The sequence below is a fragment of the Schistocerca cancellata genome, unplaced genomic scaffold (genome assembly GCF_023864275.1).
Source record: "Schistocerca cancellata isolate TAMUIC-IGC-003103 unplaced genomic scaffold, iqSchCanc2.1 HiC_scaffold_718, whole genome shotgun sequence".
Taxonomy (NCBI): Eukaryota; Metazoa; Arthropoda; class Insecta; order Orthoptera; family Acrididae; genus Schistocerca; species Schistocerca cancellata.
Window position 1 is genome coordinate 2,101,443 of NW_026046729.1, and position 17,278 is coordinate 2,118,720.

The window sequence follows — 17,278 nt, forward strand, 5'->3', positions numbered from 1 at the left end:
ATTCCTTCTTTACTGCATTCCTCGCGTGCTCACATTGACGAATAAACACAGAAATTGCGTCCTTATGAAAAACTGTTTATTCTATGACGTCTCCTTCTAAATCGAGGAACGCTTCTATGGAAACGACAGGTTTTTCTTTCGGGATACGGCTATCTCCTTTCCGATGCACTATTCCTTCTTTGCTGCATTCCTCGCGCCCTCGAATTGACGAATAAACACAGAACTTGCGTCCCTATGAAAAACTATTAATTCTATGGCGTCTCCTTCTAAATCAAGGAACGTTTCTATGGAAACGACAGGATTTTCTTTTGAGATACGGCTATCTCCTTTCCGATGCACTATTCCATCTTTACTGCATTCCTCGCACCCTCACATGGACGAATAAACACAGAAATTGCGTCCCTACGAAAAACTATTGATTCTATGACGTCTCATACTAAATCAGGGAACGTCTCTATGGGAACGACAGGATTTTCTTTTGGGATACGACTATCTCCTTTCCGATGCACTATTCCTTCTTTACTGCATTCCTCACGCCCTCACATTGACGAATAAACACAGAAATTGCGTACCATTGAAAAACTATGGATTCTATGACGTCTCCTTCTAAATCGAGGAACGTTTCTATGGAAACGACAGGATTTTCTTTTGGGATACGACTATCTCCTTTCCGATGCACTATTCCTTCTTTACTGCAATCCTCGCGCTCTCACATTGACGAATAAACACAGAAATTGCGTCCCTATGAAACACTATGGATTCTGTGACGTCTCCTTCTAAATCGAGGATCGTTTCTATTGAAACGACAGGATTTTCTTTTGGGATACGGCTACCTCTTTTCCGATGCACTATTCCTTCTTTACTGCATTCTTCGCGCCCTTGAATTCACGTATAAACACTGAAATTGCGTCTCTATAAAAAACTATGAATTCTATGACGTCTCCTTCTAAGTCGAGGAACGTTTCTATCGAACCTACAGGATTTTCTGTTGGGATACGGCTATCTCCTTTCCGATGCACTATTCCTTCTTTTCTGCATTCCTCGCGCCCTCACATTGACGAATAAACACAGAAATTGCGGCCCTATGAAAAACTATGGATTCTATGACGTCTCCTTCTAAATCGAGGAACGTTTCTATGGAAACGACAGGATTTTCTTTTGGGATACGATTATCTCCTTTCCGATGACTATTCCTTTTTTACTGCATTCTTCGCGCCCTCACATTGACGAATAAACACAGAAATTGCGTCCCTATGAAAAACTATGGATTCTATGACGTCTCCTTCTAAATCGAGGAACGTTTCCATGGAAACGACAGTATTTTCTTTTGGGTACGGCTATCTCCTTTCCGATGCACTATTCTATCTTTCCTGCATTCCTCGCGCACTCACATTGACGAATAATCACAGAAATTGCGTCCCTATAAAAAACTATGGATTCTATGACGTCTCCTTCTAAATCGAGGAACGTTTCTATGGAAACGACAGGATTTTCTTTTGGGATACGACTATCTCGTTTCCGATGCACTATTCCTTCTTTACTGCATTCCTCGCACCCTCACAATGACGAATAAACACAGAAATTGCGTCCCTATGAAAAACTATGGATCCTATGACGTCTCCTTCTAAATCGAGGAACGTTTCTATGGAAGCGACAGGATTTTCTTTTGGGACCCGATTATCTCCTTTCCGATGACTATTCCTTCTTTACGGTACTTCTCGCGCCCTCACATTGACGACTAAACTCAGAAAGTGAGTCCCTATGAAAAACTATGGAATCTATGACGTCTCCTTCTAAATCGAGGAACGTTTCTATGGAAACGACAGGATTTTCTTTTGGGATACGATTATCTCCTTTCCGATGACTATTCCTTTTTTACTGCATTCTTCGCGCCCTCACATTGACGAATAAACACAGAAATTGCGTCCCTATGAAAAACTATGGATTCTATGACGTCTCCTTCTAAATCGAGGAACGTTTCCATGGAAACGACAGTATTTTCTTTTGGGATACGGCTATCTCCTTTCCGATGCACTATTCCTTCTTTACTGCATTCCTCGCGCCCTCACATTGACGAATAATCACAGAAATTGCGTCCCTATGAAAAACTATGGATTCTATGGCATCTCCTTCTAAGTCGAAGAACGTTTCAAAGGGAAACGACAGGATTTTCTTTTGGGATACGACTATCTCATTTCCGATGCACTATTCCTTCTTTACTGCATTCCTCGCGCCCTCACGCTGACGAATAAACACAATAATAGCGTCCCTATGAAAAAATATGTTTTCTGTGACGTCTCCTTCTAAATAAAGGAACGTTTCTATGGAAACGAGAGATTTTTCTTTTGGGATACGGCTATCTCCTTACCGATGCACTATTTCTTCTTTACTGCATTCTTCGCGCCTTCACATTGACGAATAAACACAGAAATTGCGTCCCTATCAAAAACTATGGGTTCTATGACGTCTCTTTCTAAATCGAGGAACGTTTCTGTGGAAACGACAGGATTTTCTTTTGGGATACGACTGTCTCCTTTGCGATGCACTGGTCCTTCTTTACTGCATTCCTCGCGCCATCACACTGACGAATAAACACAATAATTGCGTCCCTATGATAAAATATGGTTTCTATGACGTCTTCTTCTAAATCGAGGAACGTTTCTATGGATACGAGAGATTTTTCTTTTGGGATACGGCTATTTCCTTTCCGATGCACTATTCCTTCTTTACTGCATTCCTCGCGCCCTCACATTGACGAATAAACACAGAAATTGCGTCCCTATGAGAAACTATGGATTCTATGACGTCTCCTTCTAAATCGAGTAACGTTTCTATGAAAACGTCAGGATTATCTTTTGGGATAGGATTATCTCCTTTCCAATTCACTATACCTTCTTTACTGCATTCCTCGCGCCATCGAATTGATGAATAAACACAGAAAGTGCGCCCCTGTGAAAACTATGTATTCTATGACGTCTCCTTCTAAAGCGAGGAACGTTTCTATGGAAACGACAGGATTTTCTTTTGGGCTACGACTATCTCCTTTCCGATGCACTATTCCTTCTTTACTGCATTCCTCGCGCCATCGAATTGACGAATAAACACAGAAATTGCGTCCCTATGAAAAACTATGGATTCTATGACATCTCCTTCTAAATCGAAGAACGTTTCTACGGAAACGTCAGGATTTTCTTTTGAGATGCGAATATCTCCTTTCCGATGCACTATTCCTTCATTACTGCTTTCCTCGCGCCCACACATTGAGGAATAAACACAGAAATTGCGTCCCTATGAAAAACTATGGATTCTATGACGTCTCCTTCTAAATCGAGGAATGTTTCTATTGAAACGACAGGATTTTATTTTGGGATACGATTATCTCCTTTCCGATGACTATTCCATCTTTACTGCATTCTTCGCGCCCTCACATTGCCGAATAAATACAGAAATTGCGTCCCTATAAAAAACTATGGATTCTATGACGTCTCCTTCTAAATCGAGGTACGTTTCCATGGAAACGACAGTATTTTCTTTTGGGATACGGCTATCTCCTTTCCGATGCACTATTCCTTCTTTACTGCTTTCCTCGCGCCCACACATTGACGAATAAACACAGAAATTACGTCCCTATGAAAAACTATGGATTCTATGACGTCTCCTTCTATATCGAGGAATGTTTCTATTGAAACGACAGGATTTTCTTTTGGAATACGATTATCTCCTTTCCGATTACCATTCCTTCTTTACTGCATTCCTAACGCCCTCACATTGACGAATAAACACAGAAATTGCGTACCATTGAAAAACTATGGATTCTATGACGTCTCCTTCTAAATCGAGGAACGTTTCTATGGAAACGACAGGATGTTCTTTTGGGATACGACTATCTCCTTTCCGATGCACTATTCCTTCTTTACTGCATTCCTCGCGCCCTCACATTGACGAATAAACACAGAAATTGCGTCCCTATGAAACACTATGGATTCTGTGACGTCTCCTTCTAAATCGAGGAACGTTTCTATGGAAACGACAGGATTTTCTTTTGGGATACGGCTATCTCTTTTCCGATGCACTATTCCTTCTTTACTGCATTCTTCGCGCCCTCGAATTCACGTATGAGCACAGAAATTGCGGCCCTATGAAAAATTATGAATTCTATGACGTCTCCTTCTAAGTCGAGGAACGTTTCTATCGAACCTACAGGATTTTCTGTTGGGATACGGCTATCTCCTTTCCGATGCGCTATTCCTTCTTTTCTGCATTCCTCTCGCCCTCACATTGACGAATAAACACAGAAATTGCGGCCCTATGAAAAACTATGGATTCTATGACGTCTCCTTCAAAATCGAGGAACGTTTCTATGGAAACGACAGGATATTCTTTTGGGTTACGACAATCTCCTTTCCGATGAACTATTCCTTCTTTACAGCATTCCTCGCGCCCTCACACTGTCAAATAAACACAATAATAGCGTCCCTATGAGGTAATATGGTTTCTATGACGTCTCTTTCTAAATCGAGGAACGTTTCCATGGAAACGACAGGATTTTCTTTTGGGATACTGCTATCTCCTTTCCGATGGACTATTCCCTCTTTACTGCATTCCTCGCGCCCTCACATTGACGAATAAACACAGAAATTGCGTCCCTATGAAAAACTATGGATTCTATGACGTCTCCTTCTAAATCGAGGAACGTTTCTATGGAAACGTCAGGATTTTCTTTTGGGATACGATTATCTCCTTTCCGATGACTATTCCTTTTTTACTGCATTCTTCGCGCCCTCACATTGACGAATAAACACAGAAATTGCGTCCCTATGAAAAACTATGGATTCTATGACGTCTCCTTCTAAATCGAGGAACGTTTCCATGGAAACGACAGTATTTTCTTTTGGGATACGGCTATCTCCTTTCCGATGCACTATTCCTTCTTTACTGCATTCCTCGCGCCCTCACATTGACGAATAATCACAGAAATTGCGTCCCTATGAAAAACTATGGATCCTATGACGTCTCCTTCTAAATCGAGGAACGTTTCTATGGAAGCGACAGGATTTTCTTTTGGGACCCGATTATCTCCTTTCCGATGACTATTCCTTCTTTACGGCACTTCTCGCGCCCTCACATTGACGACTAAACTCAGAAAGTGAGTCCCTATGAAAAACTATGGATTCTATGACGTCTCCTTCTAAATCGAGTAACGTTTCTATGAAAACGTCAGGATTATCTTTTGGGATAGGATTAACTCCTTTCCGATGACTATTCCTTCTTTACTGCATTCCTCGCGCGCTCACATTGACGAATAAACACAGAAATTGCGTCCTTATGAAAAACTGTTTATTCTATGACGTCTCCTTCTAAATCGAGGAACGCTTCTATGGAAACGACAGGTTTTTCTTTCGGGATACGGCTATCTCCTTTCCGATGCACTATTCCTTCTTTGCTGCATTCCTCGCGCCCTCGAATTGACGAATAATCATAGAAATTGCGTCCCTATGAAAAACTATGGATTCTATGACGTCTCATACTAAATCAGGGAACGTCTCTACGGAATCGTCAGGATTTTCTTTTGGGATGCGAATATCTCCTTTCCGATGCACTATTCCTTCTTTACTGCTTTCCTCGCGCCCACACATTGACGAATAAACACAGAAATTTCGTCCCTATGAAAAACTATGGATTCTATGACGTCTCCTTCTAAATCGAGGAACGTTTCTATCGAACCTACAGGATTTTCTGTTGGGATACGGCTATCTCCTTTCCGATGCACTATTCCTTCTTTTCTGCATTCCTCGCGCCCTCACATTGACGAATAAACACAGAAATTTCGTCCCTATGAAAAACTATGGATTCTATGACGTCTCCTTCTAAATCGAGGAACGTTTCTATGGAAACGACAGGATTTTCTTTTGGGATACGACTATCTCCTTTCCGATGCACTATTCCTTCTTTACTGCAATCCTCGCGCCCTCACATTGACGAATAAACACAGAAATTGCGTCCCTATGAAACACTATGGATTCTGTGACGTCTCCTTCTAAATCGAGGATCGTTTCTATGGAAACGACAGGATTTTCTTTTGGGATACGGCTACCTCTTTTCCGATGCACTATTCCTTCTTTACTGCATTCTTCGCGCCCTTGAATTCACGTATAAACACAGAAATTGCGTCTCTATAAAAAACTATGAATTCTATGACGTCTCCTTCTAAGTCGAGGAACGTTTCTATCGAACCTACAGGATTTTCTGTTGGGATACGGCTATCTCCTTTCCGATGCACTATTCCTTCTTTTCTGCATTCCTCGCGCCCTCACATTGACGAATAAACACAGAAATTGCGGCCCTATGAAAAACTATGGATTCTATGACGTCTCCTTCTAAATCGAGGAACGTTTCTATGGAAACGACAGGATTTTCTTTTGGGATACGATTATCTCCTTTCCGATGACTATTCCTTTTTTACTGCATTCTTCGCGCCCTCACATTGACGAATAAACACAGAAATTGCGTCCCTATGAAAAACTATGGATTCTATGACGTCTCCTTCTAAATCGAGGAACGTTTCCATGGAAACGACAGTATTTTCTTTTGGGTACGGCTATCTCCTTTCCGATGCACTATTCCTTCTTTCCTGCATTCCTCGCGCCCTCACATTGACGAATAATCACAGAAATTGCGTCCCTATAAAAAACTATGGATTCTATGACGTCTCCTTCTAAATCGAGGAACGTTTCTATGGAAACGACAGGATTTTCTTTTGGGATACGACTATCTCGTTTCCGATGCACTATTCCTTCTTTACTGCATTCCTCGCACCCTCACAATGACGAATAAACACAGAAATTGCGTCCCTATGAAAAACTATGGATCCTATGACGTCTCCTTCTAAATCGAGGAACGTTTCTATGGAAGCGACAGGATTTTCTTTTGGGACCCGATTATCTCCTTTCCGATGACTATTCCTTCTTTACGGTACTTCTCGCGCCCTCACATTGACGACTAAACTCAGAAAGTGAGTCCCTATGAAAAACTATGGAATCTATGACGTCTCCTTCTAAATCGAGGAACGTTTCTATGGAAACGACAGGATTTTCTTTTGGGATACGATTATCTCCTTTCCGATGCACTATTCCTTCTTTACTGCATTCCTCGCGCCCTCACATTGACGAATAATCACAGAAATTGCGTCCCTATGAAAAACTATGGATTCTATGGCATCTCCTTCTAAGTCGAAGATCGTTTCAAAGGGAAACGACAGGATTTTCTTTTGGGATACGACTATCTCATTTCCGATGCACTATTCCTTCTTTACTGCATTCCTCGCGCCCTCACGCTGACGAATAAACACAATAATAGCGTCCCTATGAAAAAATTTGTTTTCTGTGACGTCTCCTTCTAAATAAAGGAACATTTCTATGGAAACGAGAGATTTTTCTTTTGGGATACGGCTATCTCCTTACCGATGCACTATTTCTTCTTTACTGCATTCTTCGCGCCTTCACATTGACGAATAAACACAGAAATTGCGTCCCTATCAAAAACTATGGGTTCTATGACGTCTCTTTCTAAATCGAGGAACGTTTCTGTGGAAACGACAGGATTTTCTTTTGGGATACGACTGTCTCCTTTGCGATGCACTGGTCCGTCTTTACTGCATTCCTCGCGCCATCACACTGACGAATAAACACAATAATAGCGTCCCTATGATAAAATATGGTTTCTATGACGTCTCCTTCTAAATCGAGGAACGTTTCTATGGATACGAGGGATTTTTCTTTTGGGATACGGCTATTTCCTTTCCGATGCACTATTCCTTCTTTACTGCATTCCTCGCGCCCTCACATTGACGAATAAACACAGAAATTGCGTCCCTATGAGAAACTATGGATTCTATGACGTCTCCTTCTAAATCGAGTAACGTTTCTATGAAAACGTCAGGATTATCTTTTGGGATAGGATTATCTCCTTTCCGATGACTATTCCTTCTTTACTGCATTCCTCGCGCGCTCACATTGACGAATACACACAGAAATTGCGTCCTTATGAAAAACTGTTTATTCTATGACGTCTCCTTCTAAATCAAGGAACGCTTCTATGGAAACGATAGGATTTTCTTTCGGGATACGGCTATCTCCTTTCCGATGCGCTATTCCTTCTTTGCTGCATTCCTCGCGCCCTCGAATTGACGAATAAACACAGAACTTGCGTCCCTATGAAAAACTATTAATTTTATGGCGTCTCCTTCTAAATCGAGGAACGTTTCTATGGAAACGACAGGATTTTCTTTTGAGATACGGCTATCTCCTTTCCGATGCACTATACCTTCTTTAGTGCATTCCTCGCGCCATCGAATTGACGAATAAACACAGAAATTGCGTCCCTATGAAAAACTATGGATTCTATGACATCTCCTTCTAAATCGAAGAACGTTTCTATGGAAACGACAGGATTATCTTTTAGGATACGGCTATCTCCTTTCCGATGCATTATTCCATCTTTACTGCATTCCTCGCACCCTCACATGGACGAATAAACACAGAAATTGCGTCCCTACGAAAAACTATGGATTCTATGACGTCTCATTCTAAATCAGGGAACGTTTCTACGGAAACGTCAGGATTTTCTTTTGAGATGCGAATATCTCCTTTCCGATGCACTATTCCTTCTTTACTGCTTTCCTCGCGCCCACACATTGACGAATAAACACAGAAATTGCGTCCCTATGAAAAACTATGGATTCTATGACGTCTCCTTCTAAATCGAGGAATGTTTCTATTGAAACGACAGGATTTTATTTTGGGATACGATTATGTCCTTTCCGATGACTATTCCATCTTTACTGCATTCTTCGCCCCCTCACATTGCCGAATAAATACAGAAATTGCGTCCCTATAAAAAACTATGGATTCTATGACGTCTCCTTCTAAATCGAGGTACGTTTCCATGGAAACGACAGTATTTTCTTTTGGGATACGGCTATCTCCTTTCCGATGCACTATTCCTTCTTTACTGCTTTCCTCGCGCCCACACATTGACGAATAAACACAGAAATTACGTCCCTATGAAAAACTATGGATTCTATGACGTCTCCTTCTATATCGAGGAATGTTTCTATTGAAACGACAGGATTTTCTTTTGGAATACGATTATCTCCTTTCCGATTACCATTCCTTCTTTACTGCATTCCTCACGCCCTCACATTGACGAATAAACACAGAAATTGCGTACCATTGAAATACTATGGATTCTATGACGTCTCCTTCTAAATCGAGGAACGTTTCTATGGAAACGACAGGATGTTCTTTTGGGATACGACTATCTCCTTTCCGATGCACTATTCCTTCTTTACTGCATTCCTCGCGCCCTCACATTGACGAATAAACACAGAAATTGCGTCCCTATGAAACACTATGGATTCTGTGACGTCTCCTTCTAAATCGAGGAACGTTTCTATGGAAACGACAGGATTTTCTTTTGGGATACGGCTATCTCTTTTCCGATGCACTATTCCTTCTTTACTGCATTCTTCGCGCCCTCGAATTCACGTATAAACGCAGAAATTGCGGCCCTATGAAAAACTATGAATTCTATGACGTCTCCTTCTAAGTCGAGGAACGTTTCTATCGAACCTACAGGATTTTCTGTTGGGATACGGCTATCTCCTTTCCGATGCACTATTCCTTCTTTTCTGCATTCCTCGCGCCCTCACATTGACGAATAAACACAGAAATTGCGGCCTATGAAAAACTATGGATTCTATGACGTCTCCTTCAAAATCGAGGAACGTTTCTATCGAACCTACAGGATTTTCTGTTGGGATACGGCTATCTCCTTTCCGATGCACTATTCCTTCTTTTCTGCATTCCTCGCGCCCTCACATTGACGAATAAACACAGAAATTGCGTCCCTATGAAAAACTATGGATTCTATGACGTCTCCTTCTAAATCGAGGAACGTTTCTATGGAAACGACAGGATTTTCTTTTGGGATACGATTATCTCCTTTCCGATGACTACTCCTTTTTACCTGCATTCTTCGCGCCCTCACATTGACGAATAAACACAGAAATTGCGTCCCTATGAAGAACTATGGATTCTATGACGTCTCCTTCTAAATCGAGGAACGTTTCCATGGAAACGACAGTATTTTCTTTTGGGATACGGCTATCTCCTTTCCGATGCACTATTCCATCTTTACTGCATTCCTCGCGCCCTCACATTGACGAATAATCACAGAAATTGCGTCCCTATGAAAAGCTATGGATTCTATGACGTCTCCTTCTAATTCGAGGAACGTTTCTATGGAAACGACAGGATTTTCTTTTGGGATACGACTATCTCCTTTCCGATGCACTAATCCTTCTTTACTGCATTCCTCGCGCCTTCACGCTGACGAATAAACACAATAATAGCGTCCCTACGAAAAAATATGTTTTCTGTGACGTCTCCTTCTAAATAAAGGAACGTTTCTATGGAAACGAGAGATTTTTCTTTTGGGATACGGCTACCTCCTTACCGATGCACTATTTCTTCTTTACTTCATTCCTCGCGCCCTCACATTCACGAATAAACACAGAAATTGCGTCTTTATCAAAAACAATGGGTTCTATGACGTCTCCTTCTAAATCGAGGAACGTTTCTGTGGAAACGACAGGATTTCCTTTTGGGATACGACTGTCTCCTTTGCGATGCACTGGTCCTTCTTTACTGCATTCCTCGGGCCATCACACTGACGAATAAACACAATAATAGCGTCCCTATGATAAAATATGGTTTCTATGACGTCTCCTTCTAAATCGCGGAACGTTTCTATGGATACGAGAGATTTTTCTTTTGGGATACGGCTATTTCCTTTCCAATGCACTATTCCTTCTTTACTGCATTCCTCGCGCCCTCACATTGACGAATAAACACAGAAATTGCGTCCCTATGAAAAATTATGGATTCTATGACGTCTCCTTCTAAATCGAGTAACGTTTCTATGAAAACGTCAGGATTATCTTTTGGGATAGGATTATCTCCTTTCCAATTCACTATACCTTCTTTACTGCATTCCTCGCGCCATCGAATTGATGAATAAACACAGAAAGTGCGCCCCTGTGAAAACTATGTATTCTATGACGTCTCCTTCTAAAGCGAGGAACGTTTCTATGGAAACGACAGGATTTTCTTTTGGGCTACGACTATCTCCTTTCCGATGCACTATTCCTTCTTTACTGCATTCCTCGCGCCATCGAATTGACGAATAAACACAGAAATTGCGTCCCTATGAAAATCTATGGATTCTATGACATCTCCTTCTAAATCGAAGAACGTTTCTATGGAAACGACAGGATTATCTTTTAGGATACGGCTATCTCCTTTCCGATGCACTATTCCTTTCTTACTGCATTCCTCGCGCCCTCGAATTGACGAATTAACACAGAAATTGCGTCCCTATCGAAAACTATGGATTCTATGACACCTCCTTCTAAATCGAAGAACGTTTCTATGGAAACGACAGGATTTTCGTTTGGGATACGGCTATCTCCTTTCCGATGCACTATTCCTTCTTTACTGCTTTCCTCGCGCCCACACATTGACGAATAAACACAGAAATTACGTCCCTATGAAAAACTATGGATTCTATGACGTCTCCTTCTATATCGAGGAATGTTTCTATTGAAACGACAGGATTTTCTTTTGGAATACGATTATCTCCTTTCCGATTACTATTCCTTCTTTACTGCATTCCTCACGCCCTCACATTGACGAATAAACACAGAAATTGCGTACCATTGAAAAACTATGGATTCTATGACGTCTCCTTCTAAATCGAGGAACGTTTCTATGGAAACGACAGGATTTTCTTTTGGGATACGACTATCTCCTTTCCGATGCACTATTCCTTCTTTACTCATTCCTCGCGCCCTCACATTGACGAATAAACAAAGAAATTGCGTCCCTATGAAACACTATGGATTCTGTGACGTCTCCTTCTTAATCGAGGAACGTTTCCATTGAAACGACAGTATTTTCTTTTGGGATACGGCTATCTCCTTTCCGATGCACTATTCCTTCTTTACTGCATTCCTCGCGCCCTCACATTGACGAATAATCACAGAAATTGCGTCCCTATGAAAAACTATGGATTCTATGACGTCTCCTTCTAAATCGAGGAACGTTTCTATGGAAACGACAGGATTTTCTTTTGGGATACGACTATCTCGTTTCCGATGCACTATTCCTTCTTTACTGCATTCCTCGCACCCTCACAATGACGAATAAACACAGAAATTGCGTCCCTATGAAAAACTATGGATCCTATGACGTCTCCTTCTAAATCGAGGAACGTTTCTATGGAAGCGACAGGATTTTCTTTTGGGACACGATTATCTCCTTTCCGATGACTATTCCTTCTTTGCGGCACTTCTCGCGCCCTCACAGTGACGACTAAACTCAGAAAGTGAGTCCCTATGAAAAACTATGGATTCTATGACGTCTCCTTCTAAATCGAGTAACGTTTCTATGAAAACGTCAGGATTATCTTTTGGGATAGGATTATCTCCTTTCCGATGACTATTCCTTCTTTACTGCATTCCTCGCGCGCTCACATTGACGAATAAACACAGAAATTGCGTCCTTATGAAAAACTGTTTATTCTATGACGTCTCCTTCTAAATCGAGGAACGCTTCTATGGAAACGACAGGTTTTTCTTTCGGGATACGGCTATCTCCTTTCCGATGCACTATTCCTTCTTTGCTGCATTCCTCGCGCCCTCGAATTGACGAATAAACACAGAACTTGCGTCCCTATGAAAAACTATTAATTCTATGGCGTCTCCTTCTAAATCAAGGAACGTTTCTATGGAAACGACAGGATTTTCTTTTGAGATACGGCTATCTCCTTTCCGATGCACTATTCCATCTTTACTGCATTCCTCGCACCCTCACATGGACGAATAAACACAGAAATTGCGTCCCTACGAAAAACTATTGATTCTATGACGTCTCATACTAAATCAGGGAACGTCTCTATGGGAACGACATGATTTTCTTTTGGGATACGACTATCTCCTTTCCGATGCACTATTCCTTCTTTACTGCATTCCTCACGCCCTCACATTGACGAATAAACACAGAAATTGCGTACCATTGAAAAACTATGGATTCTATGACGTCTCCTTCTAAATCGAGGAACGTTTCTATGGAAACGACAGGATTTTCTTTTGGGATACGACTATCTCCTTTCCGATGCACTATTCCTTCTTTACTGCAATCCTCGCGCTCTCACATTGACGAATAAACACAGAAATTGCGTCCCTATGAAACACTATGGATTCTGTGACGTCTCCTTCTAAATCGAGGATCGTTTCTATTGAAACGACAGGATTTTCTTTTGGGATACGGCTACCTCTTTTCCGATGCACTATTCCTTCTTTACTGCATTCTTCGCGCCCTTGAATTCACGTATAAACACTGAAATTGCGTCTCTATAAAAAACTATGAATTCTATGACGTCTCCTTCTAAGTCGAGGAACGTTTCTATCGAACCTACAGGATTTTCTGTTGGGATACGGCTATCTCCTTTCCGATGCACTATTCCTTCTTTTCTGCATTCCTCGCGCCCTCACATTGACGAATAAACACAGAAATTGCGGCCCTATGAAAAACTATGGATTCTATGACGTCTCCTTCTAAATCGAGGAACGTTTCTATGGAAACGACAGGATTTTCTTTTGGGATACGATTATCTCCTTTCCGATGACTATTCCTTTTTTACTGCATTCTTCGCGCCCTCACATTGACGAATAAACACAGAAATTGCGTCCCTATGAAAAACTATGGATTCTATGACGTCTCCTTCTAAATCGAGGAACGTTTCCATGGAAACGACAGTATTTTCTTTTGGGTACGGCTATCTCCTTTCCGATGCACTATTCTATCTTTCCTGCATTCCTCGCGCACTCACATTGACGAATAATCACAGAAATTGCGTCCCTATAAAAAACTATGGATTCTATGACGTCTCCTTCTAAATCGAGGAACGTTTCTATGGAAACGACAGGATTTTCTTTTGGGATACGACTATCTCGTTTCCGATGCACTATTCCTTCTTTACTGCATTCCTCGCACCCTCACAATGACGAATAAACACAGAAATTGCGTCCCTATGAAAAACTATGGATCCTATGACGTCTCCTTCTAAATCGAGGAACGTTTCTATGGAAGCGACAGGATTTTCTTTTGGGACCCGATTATCTCCTTTCCGATGACTATTCCTTCTTTACGGTACTTCTCGCGCCCTCACATTGACGACTAAACTCAGAAAGTGAGTCCCTATGAAAAACTATGGAATCTATGACGTCTCCTTCTAAATCGAGGAACGTTTCTATGGAAACGACAGGATTTTCTTTTGGGATACGATTATCTCCTTTCCGATGACTATTCCTTTTTTACTGCATTCTTCGCGCCCTCACATTGACGAATAAACACAGAAATTGCGTCCCTATGAAAAACTATGGATTCTATGACGTCTCCTTCTAAATCGAGGAACGTTTCCATGGAAACGACAGTATTTTCTTTTGGGATACGGCTATCTCCTTTCCGATGCACTATTCCTTCTTTACTGCATTCCTCGCGCCCTCACATTGACGAATAATCACAGAAATTGCGTCCCTATGAAAAACTATGGATTCTATGGCATCTCCTTCTAAGTCGAAGAACGTTTCAAAGGGAAACGACAGGATTTTCTTTTGGGATACGACTATCTCATTTCCGATGCACTATTCCTTCTTTACTGCATTCCTCGCGCCCTCACGCTGACGAATAAACACAATAATAGCGTCCCTATGAAAAAATATGTTTTCTGTGACGTCTCCTTCTAAATAAAGGAACGTTTCTATGGAAACGAGAGATTTTTCTTTTGGGATACGGCTATCTCCTTACCGATGCACTATTTCTTCTTTACTGCATTCTTCGCGCCTTCACATTGACGAATAAACACAGAAATTGCGTCCCTATCAAAAACTATGGGTTCTATGACGTCTCTTTCTAAATCGAGGAACGTTTCTGTGGAAACGACAGGATTTTCTTTTGGGATACGACTGTCTCCTTTGCGATGCACTGGTCCTTCTTTACTGCATTCCTCGCGCCATCACACTGACGAATAAACACAATAATTGCGTCCCTATGATAAAATATGGTTTCTATGACGTCTTCTTCTAAATCGAGGAACGTTTCTATGGATACGAGAGATTTTTCTTTTGGGATACGGCTATTTCCTTTCCGATGCACTATTCCTTCTTTACTGCATTCCTCGCGCCCTCACATTGACGAATAAACACAGAAATTGCGTCCCTATGAGAAACTATGGATTCTATGACGTCTCCTTCTAAATCGAGTAACGTTTCTATGAAAACGTCAGGATTATCTTTTGGGATAGGATTATCTCCTTTCCAATTCACTATACCTTCTTTACTGCATTCCTCGCGCCATCGAATTGATGAATAAACACAGAAAGTGCGCCCCTGTGAAAACTATGTATTCTATGACGTCTCCTTCTAAAGCGAGGAACGTTTCTATGGAAACGACAGGATTTTCTTTTGGGCTACGACTATCTCCTTTCCGATGCACTATTCCTTCTTTACTGCATTCCTCGCGCCATCGAATTGACGAATAAACACAGAAATTGCGTCCCTATGAAAAACTATGGATTCTATGACATCTCCTTCTAAATCGAAGAACGTTTCTATGGAAACGACAGGATTATCTTTTAGGATACGGCTATCTCCTTTCCGATGCACTATTCCATCTTTACTGCATTCCTCGCACCCTCACATGGACGAATAAACACAGAAATTGCGTCCCTACGAAAAACTATGGATTCTATGACGTCTCATACTAAATCAGGGAACGTTTCTACGGAAACGTCAGGATTTTCTTTTGAGATGCGAATATCTCCTTTCCGATGCACTATTCCTTCATTACTGCTTTCCTCGCGCCCACACATTGAGGAATAAACACAGAAATTGCGTCCCTATGAAAAACTATGGATTCTATGACGTCTCCTTCTAAATCGAGGAACGTTTCTATGGAAACGACAGGATGTTCTTTTGGGATACGACTATCTCCTTTCCGATGCACTATTCCTTCTTTACTGCATTCCTCGCGCCCTCACATTGACGAATAAACACAGAAATTGCGTCCCTATGAAACACTATGGATTCTGTGACGTCTCCTTCTAAATCGAGGAACGTTTCTATGGAAACGACAGGATTTTCTTTTGGGATACGGCTATCTCTTTTCCGATGCACTATTCCTTCTTTACTGCATTCTTCGCGCCCTCGAATTCACGTATAAACGCAGAAATTGCGGCCCTATGAAAAACTATGAATTCTATGACGTCTCCTTCTAAGTCGAGGAACGTTTCTATCGAACCTACAGGATTTTCTGTTGGGATACGGCTATCTCCTTTCCGATGCACTATTCCTTCTTTTCTGCATTCCTCGCGCCCTCACATTGACGAATAAACACAGAAATTGCGGCCTATGAAAAACTATGGATTCTATGACGTCTCCTTCAAAATCGAGGAACGTTTCTATCGAACCTACAGGATTTTCTGTTGGGATACGGCTATCTCCTTTCCGATGCACTATTCCTTCTTTTCTGCATTCCTCGCGCCCTCACATTGACGAATAAACACAGAAATTGCGTCCCTATGAAAAACTATGGATTCTATGACGTCTCCTTCTAAATCGAGGAACGTTTCTATGGAAACGACAGGATTTTCTTTTGGGATACGATTATCTCCTTTCCGATGACTACTCCTTTTTACCTGCATTCTTCGCGCCCTCACATTGACGAATAAACACAGAAATTGCGTCCCTATGAAGAACTATGGATTCTATGACGTCTCCTTCTAAATCGAGGAACGTTTCCATGGAAACGACAGTATTTTCTTTTGGGATACGGCTATCTCCTTTCCGATGCACTATTCCATCTTTACTGCATTCCTCGCGCCCTCACATTGACGAATAATCACAGAAATTGCGTCCCTATGAAAAGCTATGGATTCTATGACGTCTCCTTCTAATTCGAGGAACGTTTCTATGGAAACGACAGGATTTTCTTTTGGGATACGACTATCTCCTTTCCGATGCACTAATCCTTCTTTACTGCATTCCTCGCGCCTTCACGCTGACGAATAAACACAATAATAGCGTCCCTACGAAAAAATATGTTTTCTGTGACGTCTCCTTCTAAATAAAGGAACGTTTCTATGGAAACGAGAGATTTTT